This window comes from Canis lupus, chromosome 4 (assembly GCF_048164855.1).
Source record: "Canis lupus baileyi chromosome 4, mCanLup2.hap1, whole genome shotgun sequence".
NCBI classification, from domain to species: Eukaryota; Metazoa; Chordata; class Mammalia; order Carnivora; family Canidae; genus Canis; species Canis lupus.
Genome location: NC_132841.1, coordinates 81701306 through 81717876, shown reverse-complemented (window position 1 = coordinate 81717876; position 16571 = coordinate 81701306). Strand labels below are relative to the sequence as shown.

The 16571-nt window shown below is 37.1% G+C and overlaps 1 protein-coding gene across 2 annotated transcripts in view; it reads right to left on the bottom strand.

The window, feature by feature from the left end:
- LOC140632723 (cadherin-10) overlaps positions 1–14129 on the bottom strand; it is a 174254-nt gene extending 160125 nt beyond the window's left edge. The window contains exon 1 of one of the 2 annotated variants that reach the window (XM_072825024.1): positions 13701–14129. The gene's annotated coding sequence lies outside the window, so the exon portion shown is untranslated. The remainder of the gene's footprint in view (positions 1–13700) is intronic. The other variant, XM_072825023.1, reaches the window with a different exon arrangement.
- Between the last annotated feature and the right edge of the window lie 2442 nt (positions 14130–16571).

Sequence of the window (16571 nt, the reverse complement as noted above, 5' to 3'; positions counted from 1 at the left end):
AAATTATAACCTGAGCTGAAACCAAGAGTCAGATGTTTAACCAGCTGTGCCACCCAGGCACCCCTGTATTTACCTTTAAAAGTTGCTTTTTCCTACTATATTTTCATTTCATTGAGGAAAGGACGAAATTATAACTTTCCCAAGTTCCTGGCAAACTCCATAAAACATATGAAAAACTCTAAAAAAGAAATGGTTGAGAAGGAAAGATGTAATCTGAACCTAGATCTGTAGGTATTGAGTTGGAATCAGAAAAAGAACTAATTTTATGATTTTTATAAATTAGAGTTTAAAATGGTTCATCAAATAATCTTATAAGGGGGAGGGTTAAGATTGACAAACAATGTATTTTAGTCCTAAGTAAAAATGATAAATTGTTCAAGAATGGTCTTTGGAATGATAGTTAATGATGGACCATCTGTCTTATCACTTGAGGCTACATTATCGGGAGTATGTAGGTATGTTATGATCTAGACTAAAATTGACCAGGAACTAGAATTAAAAAAAAAATAAAGATTTTATTTATTCATGAAAGACACACAGAAACTGGCAAAGACACAGGCAGAGGGAGAAGCAGGCGCAGGGAGCCTGACACAGGACTCGATCTCAGGACCCCGGGATCACAACCTGAGCCAAAGGCAGACACTCAACTGCTGAGCCACCCAGGTGCCCCAAAACTAGCACTTTTAAACTAAAAGTGTTTTGGGCTGTTTTTTGGTGTCTACTCACCAGGACAGGTGTTTTTTATAAGTTTCTCTCCATACTTATGATTTTCGTTTGCTAGCCACTCTGCAAAAAAACTTTGCCCAAAGCAATAGCACTAAATGTGAATATGACATCATCATAGGATTTCATCTAAGTTTCAAACATTTCTAAACTCTTAAAGCAACATTTCAATTTATGTTCCCTTTTGGAGTTCGAATAAACACTTTATGTTTACTTGAAATAATACAGTGTGCAGCATTGCACAGAAAAAAAGAAAAAAAAAACCCTAGCAGTCTTTTGAGAATAAAAACAAATCAATAGTAATATCTCTTAGAATAGAAGCACTTTTGTTGACAGAGGGAACATAGCTTAATGGGAAGCAGAGTAATCTTTGTTTTCAATCAGACTATTGGGCTGTGCATGAGAAATGCATGCTCTGACCACTTGTTTTACATTAAAAGGCGTGTTCAAAATAGAGACAGAAAATTATTTCCTTTTAAAGATGGACACCTTATGGCTTTAACACGTAACACAGAGATAACCTTCATAAGATTTTCTTTGTGTGTAATTTTATGAGTTTGTCTTCAATTCCCATTGAGCTCTATTCATTTAATTAAAGTTAAGCATCCCAGTGACCCAAAGAGATCCTGGAGCTGTTCACATTGTGGGCTGTACTTGTGACTAAGCTATCCTAGGTCCAATATTGGAATTGAAATCTTAGGTGATGATGGTGATGGTGATGGTGATGGTGATGGTGATGAAGAAGAAAGAAGAAGAAGAAAGAAGAAGAAAGAAGAAGAAGAAGAAGAAGAAGAAGAAGAAGAAGAAGAAGAAGAAGAAGAACAACAACAACAACAACAACAACAACAACAACAACAACAACAGTGTTACTTTAGGATGGTAACATAAATATGCCCACAGAGACAGACAAATAGACAGAGATAGCTATAGATATAGCTCTAGATACAGAAATAAATCAAAGGAAAACAGGAAAAAAGTTTTTCTTATCTTTTGCTTCCTATAGGCAATGTGTGAAGAAAACTTACCTGATCAAATTTATTTATTTTTATCTGTAGTGTATAAACAATGAAGAGTAAGACCATATAAGCAATGACTGCTCTAGAGTTTAAAATCTAGTAGTGCTTATTTCCAGTCTCGGAAAATAACTGTTGTTTTGTTTTTCACGTGTAAGTATTTCCTTGTAAATATGAAGGTTAGTAATTATGGGTCCTGTTCTCATGCAAGTGTTTTATTAGGTTATTAGAAAGAGAAACCGTAAAAAGGTGGCTATTTGGAGGCTATGTTAGGCCACCCACAGTACAAATTATTCTAGTATTTATGGAAAAATGAGAGCAAACAAATTTATCTTCCTAAACTTCCAATGAGCTCAACTGAAAAGCACATCCAGCAACAGTATTTGTGTGCTTCTCAGGCAGGCTATGTGTTTACACTTAACGTCTACCATAACACAGCCCCTGCTCTCTTCGTGCTGCACACCAGAAGATGTTGAAAGAAATTTTGCTTGAGAAAGTTAAATATTTAAGGAGAAATTCGAGTTGACTTGCAACTACACCACAAAATATATTTTAGGTTAAAAATGGTATCTTGCTTCAAAAGTGATGTTTAAAATATTTTGCTTAGATTCTTGAAAAACAGTATTTTATAACCTCACATGGACATGCAAAAATTAAACGCAATTAATCTAAAAATGGTCCCTGTTCAATGCTATTATATAACCCTTCAGTTCACATTAGTTTCAATGCTTCCAAGTGCAAGGTTTAGTTGGGAAAGAATCTGAAACCAGAACATTCTCTAATATACTATGATATGGCCACAAGGTGGCTCCAAAGACCTAAATATATTATTATACTTCTTAAGAGGGGAATGGATTTTTTACCAGAAATACTAGCTATAATTTACCCTATAAATGGGACAATACTTCAGAAATATAAAGTCATTTCAACCTTCTAATTAAGTTTTGAGGTGTAATTTATAGCATTTTTAAAATGCAATTATTCAAGACAACATATCAAATGATTGAAAACTTTGAAGAATTTGAAGGATTTTGAAGGGAAATGATTATTTAGCTTGCATAATTAATTATTCACCAACATCTCCTTTGTTTAGGTTTTTATAATTAATTTCTCTTCTAATTTTGCACAATTTGATTCTCACTTGATTACCAAAAAAATGAAAATAACTGCAACTTAATGAACTTTTTCTCTAGCATAAAGAACTTTAAAACTCAAGAGAAAGCTTGTCTAATTTTTAATCTTTGGAAGGGTTAATTCTAAAAGCACATACTTTGAGAAAATCTGGTAAACTAAAATATATAGTATTAACATACTTTAAATTAGACATCCCAATCAGCCATAAAATTAAATCACTTGGCCAAATATTATAATGAAGTGAGGGGGAAAAAATGAGTGTTATAAAATAATTGCAATATTTAATAAAGAGGGCATAAGACAGTGAATTTGATTAAATGAATAATAAAAATATATATAATAAATATAAACATATAGCTATGAGAAAAAATGAAGATTATCTTTATTATGTTCAAAAAATTACATCTGTTGGTTAGGTTTTTGTAGTCTCTATGATGACTCACCTCTCCTTCATATGTGGATGGATAATAAGGTACTAAGTATATTCTTTCAATATGTGAACTTCTAAAATAAGTATATTAATTAGTCCCAGGTTATAAATAAAACTAAAAGAAAATGAAAACTGTGATATAATTCTGGATTTTAAAAACGAAATTTTGAAGTGAAAGATATTTATGGACTCACGAAAATGTATATTTTATGACCCTAATGTTCTGATTTGTTTTTGTCACCCATGGAATTCATTTCAGATGCTTTTAAAATCACCATATAGAGCCCCAAGGCAGGAAGAAGAGAAGTGATTTTAAAATGATCTTCATATCACCTTAAATGCGAAGGATGAAAAGAAAGAATTATCTAAATAAAATCTGTTAAAATTTTCACGTTTTGTAGCAGAATCAGTCTTCATCAGACAGTTTCTGGAAACTAGTCTAAGAAAGCAGTAGTCCACTGACCTTTCAGCATGTAATATAGACTGCAGAATTATTCTTGAGATTTATGGGTATCCAAACTTTAATGGGATTATTTCTGTAATGCACTGCCTCTGTTCATCATTCTTGTTCTAATTCTCATTACTCTGACCTCAAGAAGGAGAATCTGTGAAAAGAACCATTACTGCAGTGTATTCAGAAATGGTTCATGTTTCACCTGAATGAGTTTATGTGGCTTATGGAACTCACAACTGTAAGTCTCTATCTTTCTAATGCTTTCTCCCTCCTCTGTCCCCTTTCTGGGTCCTTTACATCGTTTTCAAAATTCATATCCATTAATTCCCTAGTTCATGCAATTACCAAATGTGATTCTGAGAATGCAATTTAAGTTTCCAGGCTACATTCTCTCTTTAGGCAACGGACATTTTCACAATCATTAGGGAATGAACATAGCAGTTATATACTGAGCCCTTGCCAGTTACCATAGTAGATCGCATGAGCCCTTTCTAATTATAACAATAGGTACACTGTGTCTTTGGAAACTATATGATTTAAATTTCCATTTCACAAACAAACAAAAATTTGGAATAAAGAAATTATGATGCTATCAGTAGAATTAGTGATAGAATCTGACTTAAAACAGCGAGGATTTTCATTTCAACTCAAGCACAAAATTATTATTATGGAAGTTAAAATTTTCAAAAATTTTGAAAAAGTGGTAGCCTAAGTGCTTTAAAATAAAGTACATTCAATATTAATTTTAAAACGCATAGATCAGGGGAGCTTGGGTGGTTCAATCAGGTAGAGAAGCGTCTGCCTTCAGCTCAGGTCATGATCCCAGGGTCCTGGGATTGAGCTCTGAGTTGGGCTCCCTGCTCAGTGGGAGTGTCTGCTTCTCCCTGTCCTTCTGCCCCTCCTCTTCTCAAATTGTGCTCTATCTCCCCCTCATCTCTCTCAAAGAAATAAATAAATAAAATATTTTTTTCAAAAAAGGCATAGATCACATGAATTTATATATAGTAATAATAATACCAAAAAAATAGGTAACAATAATATGTAGCACTAGAACACCTATTGTCAGGTATTGTATTTTACATTTATGATTTTAAAAACTCATTAAAAATTCTACTATTGTGTAAGGACAATTATCTCATTCTACAGATGAAAAACTATCAGGAATATTAAATATTAAATATAGAGTAAGTGACATAGGTTTTGAAGCCAGACAGCTTGGTGCCATGGTCCATGCTTTTATCCATCAAAGAAATTCTAGGACAGGCATTCTTGCCAATCTTACCATTCCAAGAAAGGCAATCTCAGTGCTTCTGGCATATAGCCTTATTACTATGTAGTCTTCCTATTAAATACGACCTTCATCAGGTATCCTCATAAAAAAAGGGTATCATTATCATATCAACTTGTTCAAAGAGTGGCCAAGTTTCAAACTCAACAGCTTCTATGTCAGTGAGTATTTTAATTACTTGTAGGAATGTGAGAGCTTCTGTTAGCAATTTTTAGCAATAGAGTTTGGGGATCTACTTAGTCTTCAGAAACATACATTTTGTTTAGGCTTCTTGTCTGGAATGGGCATATTAGTCTCAAATTTGAATCCTTGCTGCAAGAGGACAATTGGCTACTATAAATGTGACATGTAGACAACCAATTAAGATGGTGGCCCCTAATTGAAGCACTGATTCAGGATCCACTTGCAGGAGTCCACTGAATGAACCTGAGGGTACACAAAAATGTATCTGGAACTAATCTAATGCATTATGACATTTTCTTGGAAGATGCCATGCGGTTTTGAATACAATTGTTAAAAAAGAGGTGAATCAGAGCCCCATATCATTCATTTTACAAGTATGCAGTACTCGACCTTCTTATCAAAACTGGGGAATAATAATAAATCATGTCAATGCCCATTTCATGCCTCACTGTTCCAGAGGTTTGGTTATATATATGTATGCTTTTTCACTGTCTGGTGTATGGTAGGCACATAAGAATGTACGCCAAATGGGGCAATGAAAGAATGAATGAATTAAAACAAGATACTGAGAGGCTTCTTGTGTCCTTTAAAAAAATAGAAAATCAAAACTGAAGATTTTGTGTTAGGTGGAGAAACAGGTGGCTGTCTAAATGACATTCTGGTACCTAGTTCACCGCTATTCTATGAAAATTGAAACATTTAAAACATAACTGCCTAATATTTCTATTATTCACGTAAGATTTACTGCAAACATATTTATTGTGAGTATCTTACATTAAAACCAAAATTTACATTGGATTGATTCATCTTTATTTCTCTGAATGTGGTATTAAGGGATTGGCTCATAGAAACTTCCTCCAAAATGAATAAAATCAATTAGAAGCTGAGGGAAAATTCTTATTGTTTAGATTCCAAGAAATTATTTAAATGTATAAAGTAAATGAAAAACATAACATCCCAAGAACATGATAGCCCACAACCCAAGACAGTTAAATTAATGATTGTGAATTTTACATCATCATAGATCTCAACCTGATGCCACTATGAAAAATTGATGATGTCCATAAGAACTTTTTAAGGACAATGGTTTATATGGAACATCTTAGTTTGCTGCTACAAAGGACAAGGCTCTTCTCATCCACTCTTGTCTTTTTTTTTTTTTTTTTTTTTTAACCTTGGCCTAACCCAAAATGGGTTTGATCCAAACCTTACCTATAAGATGAAGTGCATAGTCTTTGCTCTGAAATCAAGATAATAGTTGTTATTTCTCTAACTTCACATCTCCACTGGGCTGGATGCCCAGTAGAAGTTGTACACCTAACAATCACATGGCTTTGTCCTAAAAAAGAAAACATGTTTTCGCCCCACATAGTTAAGATGTCATATGATGTTGGACACTAATCCAATTTTAAGAAAAAAGAGTTTAATGAAGAAATGATTTATTGTAACTTAGATTTGAGGCCCACTTCATTTCCAGCATTTATTTTTTTGTATTGAAAAGAATATTTGTGTCTATTCACAAGATAGTGAAGTTTTACAAATTAATTTTCAAAATGTAGAATTACCTAGGTGATAAATGTGGAAAATTTGGGCATATATGGCATATATTTAAAAAGACATAATAGCTAGAACAGAAGAGATTCTTAGTGTGGAGAATTCTCATTTTCTTACTTTCATCCATCCAAAAAGGTGGATAGAGATTTCCTGTATCATTAAAAAAAAAAAATCCACTTTTGTTTCACAGATAAATTCTATAGAAAATCTCCACTTTTCACTTCTTCACTTCAGCAGGAATATATATATATATATATATATATATATATATATATATATATATCATATACACAGGAAGAAAAAGTTGAGGAGAAAGAGGGAAGAGTGCCTCTAGGTGCATGCCTGTGTTTAGGATGCAATGTTGAACACATCTCCAAAAGAATAGCTGAAACTTGGTGAAGGAATTGATCAGGAAATAAAGATTTTCTCCATAGGTTTTTACTTATAGGCAAAGGCTTTTGGAGCACTCCCCCTTTATCTAAGACCCCTAGTGGATGCCTGAAACTGCAGACAGTACCAAACCCGAAATAACACTAAGCTTTTTCCCCAACACATACATATTTGTGATGAGTTCAATTTATATAGGCACTTCAAGAGATTAACACTAAATAATAAAATAGGACAATTATAACAACAGACTATAATAAAAGCTGCAAGAATGTGATCTCTCTCCCACTCTCGAAATGTCTGTACTCATACCTTCTTCTTAGGATACTGTGAGGTGATAAAATGCTTATGGGATGCGATGAAATGAAGTGAAGGATGCGGACACTGCGACATAGCATTAGGCTGCTATTGACCTTGTGAGGATACGTCAGAAGCAGGTTCTTCTGCCCTCAGATGACAGTTGACTCTGGGTAACTGAAAGCTGTGGAAAGCATCTTGGTGGTTTTCACTCTCCAGAGACTAACCATCAAAAAGTCACTCTTGTGACTGCTTAGGATGACTGAGCACTTACCATGATTTGGGAAGAAGCCCCAAAAGAAACAAAGAAAGAAAGAAAAGAAGAAAATTTTATACTTGACAAGGCTAATTAGTAATCACTGCGTGCCCAGTTTTTGCTTATTTGATTAAAGGAGTCGACCTATGTCATTTTACTCCAATGGTTTCTTTGCTTTATGTAATTGCTAAAGCAGATAAATACTGTGCTGTTGGTATAGATAAAAGTTTATGTAATTCATATCATTTATTTTATCAGCAATAGAATTAAACCAATGAGTTCGAGGTAGCGAATTTTTAATAGTTTAGTTTCTTTAAAGCAAAGTTTTTAAATAAAATAAGAGTCTACATTTAGAAGATGTGCATGTTAAACACCAAAATCAGCCCCTCAGATAGTACAAATTTTGTCAAGTCAACCTAAATAAAAGACTATTATTTAAAATCAATGCTTGTAAGTCAAATTATCTAGAAATATTATGTGCTTCATCTAAATTTGAAGTCTGATTCAAGAATTATGGAAACATTTATTACTTTTAGATATCCCAGAAGTTGCCATGGTTTTCAAGTGGAGTTGATTTAACTTGATTTTATTGGGAGTAGAGTTACATACAAAAGGAAAAATCCGTCATTTTTAAAATTTATATTAGCATTATGCAAAAAAAGTACTCAATAACCTAGGCAAATAAATTGATTGCCTTTCCTCTATTCATATAATTATGCCAATTTTCAGCTTTGATTCTTGTATTTATAAGTCCTGCGTGAACATTGCAGAGAATTATCAGAGTAACCCAAGTTAAACATTTACTTTATTCAGTTTATTGATTAATTTCCCATACATTCTGCTTAACTTGATTATGGTGACAGTTTATGTTTCCCAAATTTTCCACTGAAAATGAGAAGGAGCAATGATAGTTCTTCACAGTGGCTACGATGGACATTTGCTCATGATTTGTCAGTTTGCATTCTTATCTCAGAAACTGGTAATATCTGTATCATGCAACAAAGAAGAATCAACATGTCTAATGAAAGGCTGCTTCCTGGAAAGTGCAATTTATGTTTAATTTATTTTTAAAACCAGGACTGTCAAACTACTTCAATATCCTCTGTTACAGTAAATCAACAAAGATTCCCAATCAATAAACCGATGTACTGAGGATAATAACTCATGTCTATGCATTCTACATTCTGATACTTTGGAGAAGTCATTTCATTAATAAATGCAGCGTTTCCCATACTTTGCTTGCTAGTGCAGTAAACTACATTGGTGCCAATTCCAATTCCTTAAAAGCCTAGGTGTTACACTATCTAAAAGAATTGCTTTCATTTTAAAGGACGTGAACCAGCCAACTGAACTGTCATACACTTTATGCTATGATGCAAAGAATAATGTGATAAGTCAAATGTATAATGTGGCAGATGATAGAACACTGGCTATAAGATTCACAGGATTTACAGAAATATTATTTCACCTAGAGTAGTATTTTTAAAAGGCACATGGAATGCTCAACCAAGGACCTTTGTAATTGCCATAAATGAAGGAGGGGATGAGGGAAGGGGGGAGAGGGACAGCGAGGGGAACAAAGGGAGGAGGGAGGATGAGAGAGAATGTGCACTGCAAAATTTCTGAGTATCAGCAGGGCTCTGAAGTGTTTAGACATGTCATTTAATGCTGAATTCCTTGTTGTGAAGCAAGGCTCCACCTTATAGCCTATTGCCTAATTCTGTCCTGAAATCAAAGTGTTACTTAACTTTATTTATTTGTGCATCGTGTAGAGTATGGAGAATCAAGGCCGCTTTCTAAAAGGAGGTGGGAGCATATAGAGATCACATGGTTTGATAAAGTGCTTTATAATGTCACTGTCAAACTCTCTACGACATCCCTCTACTACAAGGGATTGTTATATGAAGGCATTTCAACTCCCAGAGGCAGTCATTATTTCCAAGGAATGCTACATTTGATTTCTTAAAATGAGGTAAAAGGAAATTTCACTGTATTCATTCTTATTCAATTTCCAGTTTTCCCTTTCTTTAAATCCCCCACCAGCGTCGTGATGTTTAACAAATGCCTCTTCATAATAGAGAGGAGAGACCATCACATACACTGCAAAAGAGAGAATCTGGATAAAACTGTAAAGATATTTGTGAAAACAAAGCCCCTTTATTCCTTAAAAAAAAAAAAATCAAGTTACTTTTTTTGGGGGGCAAGAAGTTGCACTGGTAATAAAGAGTTAAGTGAAAGTTATGTTGAAACAATTTTTAGGAAACTGCCAGATTATTTAACTGATCAATGTTAGCATGACATTAAGGATAATGCATTCCCAGCAACCTACAACTTTAATGGGATGGATGCTTTCTTACAACGTTTGCCTCTTGAGTTAGTTGAACTGAGCAGTGACAAAGGAGATACAGCAAAGGCAAAAATGGCCTCATGTTTTAGCTCTCCTTGCGAAAGACAACACAACTGTGTTTGAAAGGGCTCCAAGTCTCATACTAAAATGTCAAGTGAAGTGAGGCTGCTGTAGAGCAAGAAAGGAAGAAGAGAGGTGACCCTGAGCTGATATTGTTATCTTAGAAAACAGGCACTCCTTGTTGATTGAAATTTTCTCTCGTTCTTCTGCGTGAAAAAAATCTGTAATTTTGAGTGTTGAACTTATTAGAGATAAAAGCAGGGAATGCTATACTAGGGCTCTGTGGACATAATCCAAATGCTTTAGCTAGGAAAAAAAAAAAAAAAGAAAAAGGCGGCAGAATCTAAAATGTTTATTTTTAGGACATTTCTTTCTACCTGCATATTCTGAATTAGTTTAATTATGACAAAATACAATTTTCTCAGTGAACTCACTGGTCTGAATGAAGTGGCAAGAAAGGGAAAATATATTTTTCCTATGTTTGCTTTCATTCCTCAAATATGTGTTCATGATGACATTCCTTGGGCTCTGCTTTTTTTTTTTTTTTTCAAAATATTCATAATAGGGACCATATATACTTAGCATAATGCTTCATCGGTCTCACCATTGCTCAGTATAAGCCTAACAAGAATGAGGGCACCATTCCTGCCACTTGGTTTTTAACTTCAGCCTATTTGAGAACAAGACTGCTAAATATAATATGGTTAGTAAAGTGACTTTTCTGAGACCCTTCAGGTTAATCAAAAGTAGAGTTTTCAAGCATAGCCTTGAAATTTGGAAGTCAAATACCTGCATGGAACTACTTAGGGTTGGCATAAAATATGTTTCTATTTCTCTGCTTATATTTTGTCACTTTATTTCACTATTTTACAAGCACTTCTAATGTGGCAACAGCATTAGAATGCATTTTGCATAGTAGAAATAACAATATATTATGGCTAATACTTTTTTAAAATCCAAGGGCTAGACCAGAGACAGTTGGGTTTATACCCATGATTTGTATTAATTGCTTACTATGCAACACTCTTCCTGATAATAACACTTAACAAAAATATGGTTCACTTTGCTGCTGAATCAGCAGCATTGGAGCACATTAGGCTGTGCTGCAGCCTAGCGGAATGATTTGGTATAAAAATGACATATTCCAGGAGGACACAGTGTTAACACTCGCTGCAAAGTAGGTTAAGAAACATAGGAAATAAGTCATATGTCCAGAAATCCCTTAGATAATGTGTGTTGTGTCTCAGTTATTTGTTGATATGGGAAATTAAGTGAAGATCGTGATTTAAATCCTAGAGTCGAAACAGGGTTCACATATTTTGGAATTAACCTTTTCATTTCAAATATACTCTTTTCAACCAGAAAAAAAAATAAAATCACACCTCTTTTAGATTACACTACTTTCTTAATAACGTGCCAGAAATGTATATCACCCCAGATAGAAAATCAATTTTCTACCCCTCTTTTCTTTTTTTTTTTTCCTTTTTAAAGAAAATCTCAGTGTAGTAAAAATCTGACACTGTGATGTTAAATTGCATACCTGTCTCGTGCTGGTATCACCAAATAGCTAGTGTTTATCAACATCTAGGAATATCACCTGAAGCACTGAACAGGTACCAGGAATTTAGCCACTCACCTCACATACATGCATATGTATGTGGATGCCACACACATTATACGCTGCTTTCCTATTTCCCTGGCTCCCCCCACCCCAACCCAAGCCATATAAGTGTATGGAATTCTATTATTTGATTGGAGTCAGGGAAGGTATATGCATTCTCCGGGGAAGTCAGTTTGTTAAGCAGCAAGTATCCGAAACCAAGAAAGTATCTGATTTCATGAAAACAGACATTGACTCCTACTTTCATAGCAGCTGAAAAAAAGTGAAGGCAAATGAAAGAAGCATTTCTTTATATTTTTATCGTCAGAATGGATTTGTATTTGATGGGTCCCTAAGACACAGATATATTGTGCTTATATTTGTGTACTCCCACCCCCACACACACACCCCATAAACTACTCTTTCCTTATGCATTACACACTGAACACATACGTGCCACCTTCCCTACACCGCAGGGAATGGGGACAAGGTAGATGGTCTATGCAACTTATCTCCCTATTTCTCTATGACACAGCCTCTGTCTTTCTTCTTCCTCACTTTAACTAAAACTGAACCTCGAGCTCTTGTCAATGACATAATGTTTTCATGAAAGTTCTACTAATTAAAAATCCTCACCATACCAGACCTAAAAAATGAGCACACTCTTGCCAAGTGTTATTCACCACAGAGAAGCTCTTGTAGCTACATTTTAAAGAAGGATAGAGGGAGGGGGATGGTGTGGAGGGAGAAAGTCTACTAACATATGCATTGAAGTAGAACAGTTGTCAGCATCGGAGGGACAGAAGATTTTTAATATAGATCCTTTAAGAGAAAAGGAGAAATCATGCATCTCCGAAGAGCTGAGAGTAATGGATGTGCAGTTTTGGATAAGAGAAGCTTTTGCTGGAATGAAGAACCATATTATAGGAAAGAGATTTCTGTGCTTGTTTTTTTTTTTTTTCTTTTTTTTAAGCAAAAGATGATAGGGCAGTTTTAAAATGATGTTTGTCTTTGATTGCACCTGTAGACCCCCCTCCCCTTTTTTTAATGATAAGGAGATGGTAGGTTTCTATTGTGGTGACATAAAAACACTTTCGGACTACTGCTTTTGCCCACACTTACGGTGCTATCAGTAGTTACTTGTTGGGGGCATGCATTTAGACTTGCAATGCGCTGCATTAATTTAACACCACATAAAATATGGATTTTATTGCAGCAGAGACAATAAATGCTGCAACTGCTGACTACATGCATTTAGTCTCCCTTCTTCCTCTCTCCCCTCACTTCTGGCTCAGATACGAAATGTGAACGCAGGGACGATGCCTCTTCTATTTCGGAGGAATGTCAATCTATTTTATTTATGTAGATGCTTAGTGACCATTGACAGTTTCAAGGAACCTGTCTTCTGCTTGTCATTTCTCTTTATATTGGACGGACAATGAACTATGACTGTGAACAAGTGCAGAGTGAATCCATTCACACGGAATGCAAAGTAATGTTAGATGATGTTAGAGTTCACAGCAACAAGGTTATCTCCGCAACTGATTTTTAAGACACAGACGAACAAGTAGGAGCATGACAGACTGCCCTCCACGACATATTTTTAGCATTTGTCCAGGGCGCACGGATTCACAAACTCTCCTATCATGACCCGCTGTTGAGCCTAATACATAATTGATCTAGTTTTCCATTATCTCCTATAGAAATTCGAAGAGGTGGTTTCTAGAATCTGATGTGCGGAGTTTCATGCTTATTAATCTCAGGTGTTAAAGATAATTATTTGGAAATAATTGCTCAATGCAACTTAACAACAAACATTCCCTCCCCTCCCATCTCCCCAGGGAAAGAAAATGAAAGCCTTAAGGGGGCTTGGGGGGAAAAAAAAAAAAAAAAAAAAAAAAAGAGGAGGAGGAGGAGGAGGAGGAGGAGGAGGAGGAGGAGGAGGAGGAGGAGGAGAGCATGAAGTCTTCCTACCTTTTTTATCAGCTTCTGGATGACGGAAGTTGGCTGCAGCCAAAATCACCCCGGAGAGATTGTCACCGTGTCCCCCTTTTTTGTTTGTTTTCGGCTGTTATTTCCCTATCACCGAGGCTACTTCAATCTAACTCCAGCTCTCGCTCAGCATCACTTTCAACTCTGGACGGCAGGGAGCCGCGGAGAACGGGGGCGAGCTCTCGCTGATTGGCTTTCATTCAGTGCTTTCTGATTAAGGGGAGGAAAAAAAAGAGAGAGAGGAGAGGAGAGGAGAGGAGAGGAGAGGAGAGGAGGGGGAGGGGAGGGGAGGGGAAGGAGCCCTTCCTCCCGCGGAGAGAAAGGTTCTGCGGCGGGAGCCGAGCGGCCGCGCTCGCCCGGGAGGTTAGAGACCCGGCGAGCGCGGGCGGGGGGCGGGGGAGGGGCAGGGGCAGGGGCAGGGGGCGGGGCGGGGCGAGCAGCGGGGGCGGGGCCGGGCCGCAGGGGGCGGGGCCGTGGAAGCCGCGGGGCCAGGGGGTCGGGGCGCAGGGGGCGGGGCCAGGGGCAGCGGGGGGCGTGGCCGGAGCGCGGGGGGGGCGGGGCCGAGGCGCAGGGGGCGGGGCCGGGGAGCAGCGGGGGCGGGGAGCAGCGGGGGCGCCCTGCAGCCCAGGGGTCGCCCCGCAGCCCCGCGCCGCGGCCAGGCCTCCCAGGCCAGGTGGCAGGCTCGGTGCCCCGGGCTCAGGTGCCCAGCTGGTCCCTAACGCAAGCCCGGCGCCCGCCTGCTGCTGGCCCTTCCTGCCCGATGCGCACCTCTTCTGACGGTCCAGCTTTCTGCAGCGTCTACCTCCCCCTCCCCCCGCCCCAGGCTGCTGAACCCAAGCCCTCCCCCCCTCCAGGGCCAGGTCGCCTTGCACCCCGAGCTGATGATGCCTTGCCACAGCGATGTCACTGGGACGTTCATGATTTTTTTTTTAATTTATTTTTTGCTTTCCGTGAACTTCCTTTTTTTTTTTTTTTTTTTTTCTTTTTTCCTTCGGTTGTCCGAGTAGCTTAGTTTTCTGACTTCTTGCCCTAGCGGGGACATACCCTCCGGGTGGTTTCTGCAATGCCCCTGAGCCAGTCTTGCTCCTCAATCTTACGTGCTGTGCCTTCTGATAGTCTATAGATCGAGTATTTTATTCATGATTTAACTATGCGATTAATTAGTGCTGTTAAGGTAGTCAGACTTCGGACTGGCCACCATCTCCTTCTTCTTTTTTTTTTTTTTTCTTTTATCTTTTTGGGTTGGTTTGTTTCTCAGAAATTTGAGTCTCATGCCCAGTGGGTGTGGGGACAGAGGTAAATCCATCTGGGTGCTTCTGTTTCTTTCTCAACCATCTAACTGTCCATCTCTCTATTTATCTATCTCTGCATGGAGTTCAATTCGATCAAAACCTTACCAAAGGATGTCAGTATAGCTCCACAAAATAATGCACACCTTTATATTTCTCTGGCTAAGTGTAGGATTATCTTTAGGGTAATTAAAATTTTAATATGTGCTCTGAAATAGCAAGATACTACAAAATAGTTTTAAACCTGGAGGAGGGAGGATGAAGGTGATCTTGTCTAGCAATGACTTTTCTAAGGATGGATAATACTGCTCAGAAATGTTAAATGACTTGCCTAAGGTGACAGGGCTAACCAGTGATAGGGTTAAAATGACAATGAGTTGATATTTCATATTGATAAAAACATGTTTATATCAACAGAGAACATGTATTTACGCATCTTTAGAATCCCACTTTCCTACTGTTTCTAGATGTCGTGCCACCTCCTAGGTACAGAGTTGATCATTGCAACACCAGTAGCTCCTTTCTACAGTCGGCAGAATGAGGAAGGAAAGAAACTCAGTACGGGGGAGGAGGGCGGGGGAGAGAGATGTTAAATTAGATTTCAAAACAGTTTTACCATACCAAATGTTATTATATGACCCATGTTCCTAATTACTTTTATATTTCACAATGCCAAATATTTTGGCTCAACAAAATGATAGAGTGGAAAGAGACTTTTTGAAACTCTTGACTTCACAGATGAGGGCTTGAAAATCTGGAAAATTGTAACGTATGTGATAATAGAGCTAGAATTCTTAAACTCATTTCCAGATTGCTTACCCGTAAGTTTTTAGGTTTTTTGTTTTTGTTTCTTTTTTTGTTGTTTGTTTGGTTGGTTGGTTGTTGTTTTTGTTTTGTTTTGTTTTGTTTTGTTTGTTTTGGTCTTTTATCAGAGTGCCTTTAGAGTCAGATAAAATACATAAACAAGCAAACATTCCAGTTTTTTCCTGCAACACACTTGTTAATATACATTAATATGCTTGTGTGTTCAATATACTACTGCCATTGACATATTAAGGTTGGTTGTCAAGAGAAAGTATAGAATCTCATGCCCTGTATATGTTACACAGTGTTTAATTAAGTGCAGGAGGACTGGTGTGCACACACATGATGGCCTCTTATTAGACTGAATATTTTGCACATCGTTGCTAGTTTCAGACTGAATGGCTGCATGATGTGAGGACTTGTTTGGATTTCATTTAAATGGGTCCGATTTAAAAAATAACCAAAGGCTGAGATCAGATGTGAAATGCTGTTTTATTCCCCAAAATGCATGATGTGATGATGTGTTCCTAAACAACAGCATCCTAACAAGATAGAAGTTTTTTCTCTTATATAAATTTCTGAGTTGATATCATTGCGGTGGGGTCTGTGTAGTTACCAGAAACTCAGGCTTCTTCTGTCTTCGTGCTCAAATATTCTGAAAGAGTTGAACTCGTATGTGTGATCCAAGAGAGGTCACCCCTACCTCTGCTTTCTAGAAAGAGAAATAAAATGAAGAAGCAAAGGATGTTCCCTTACATTT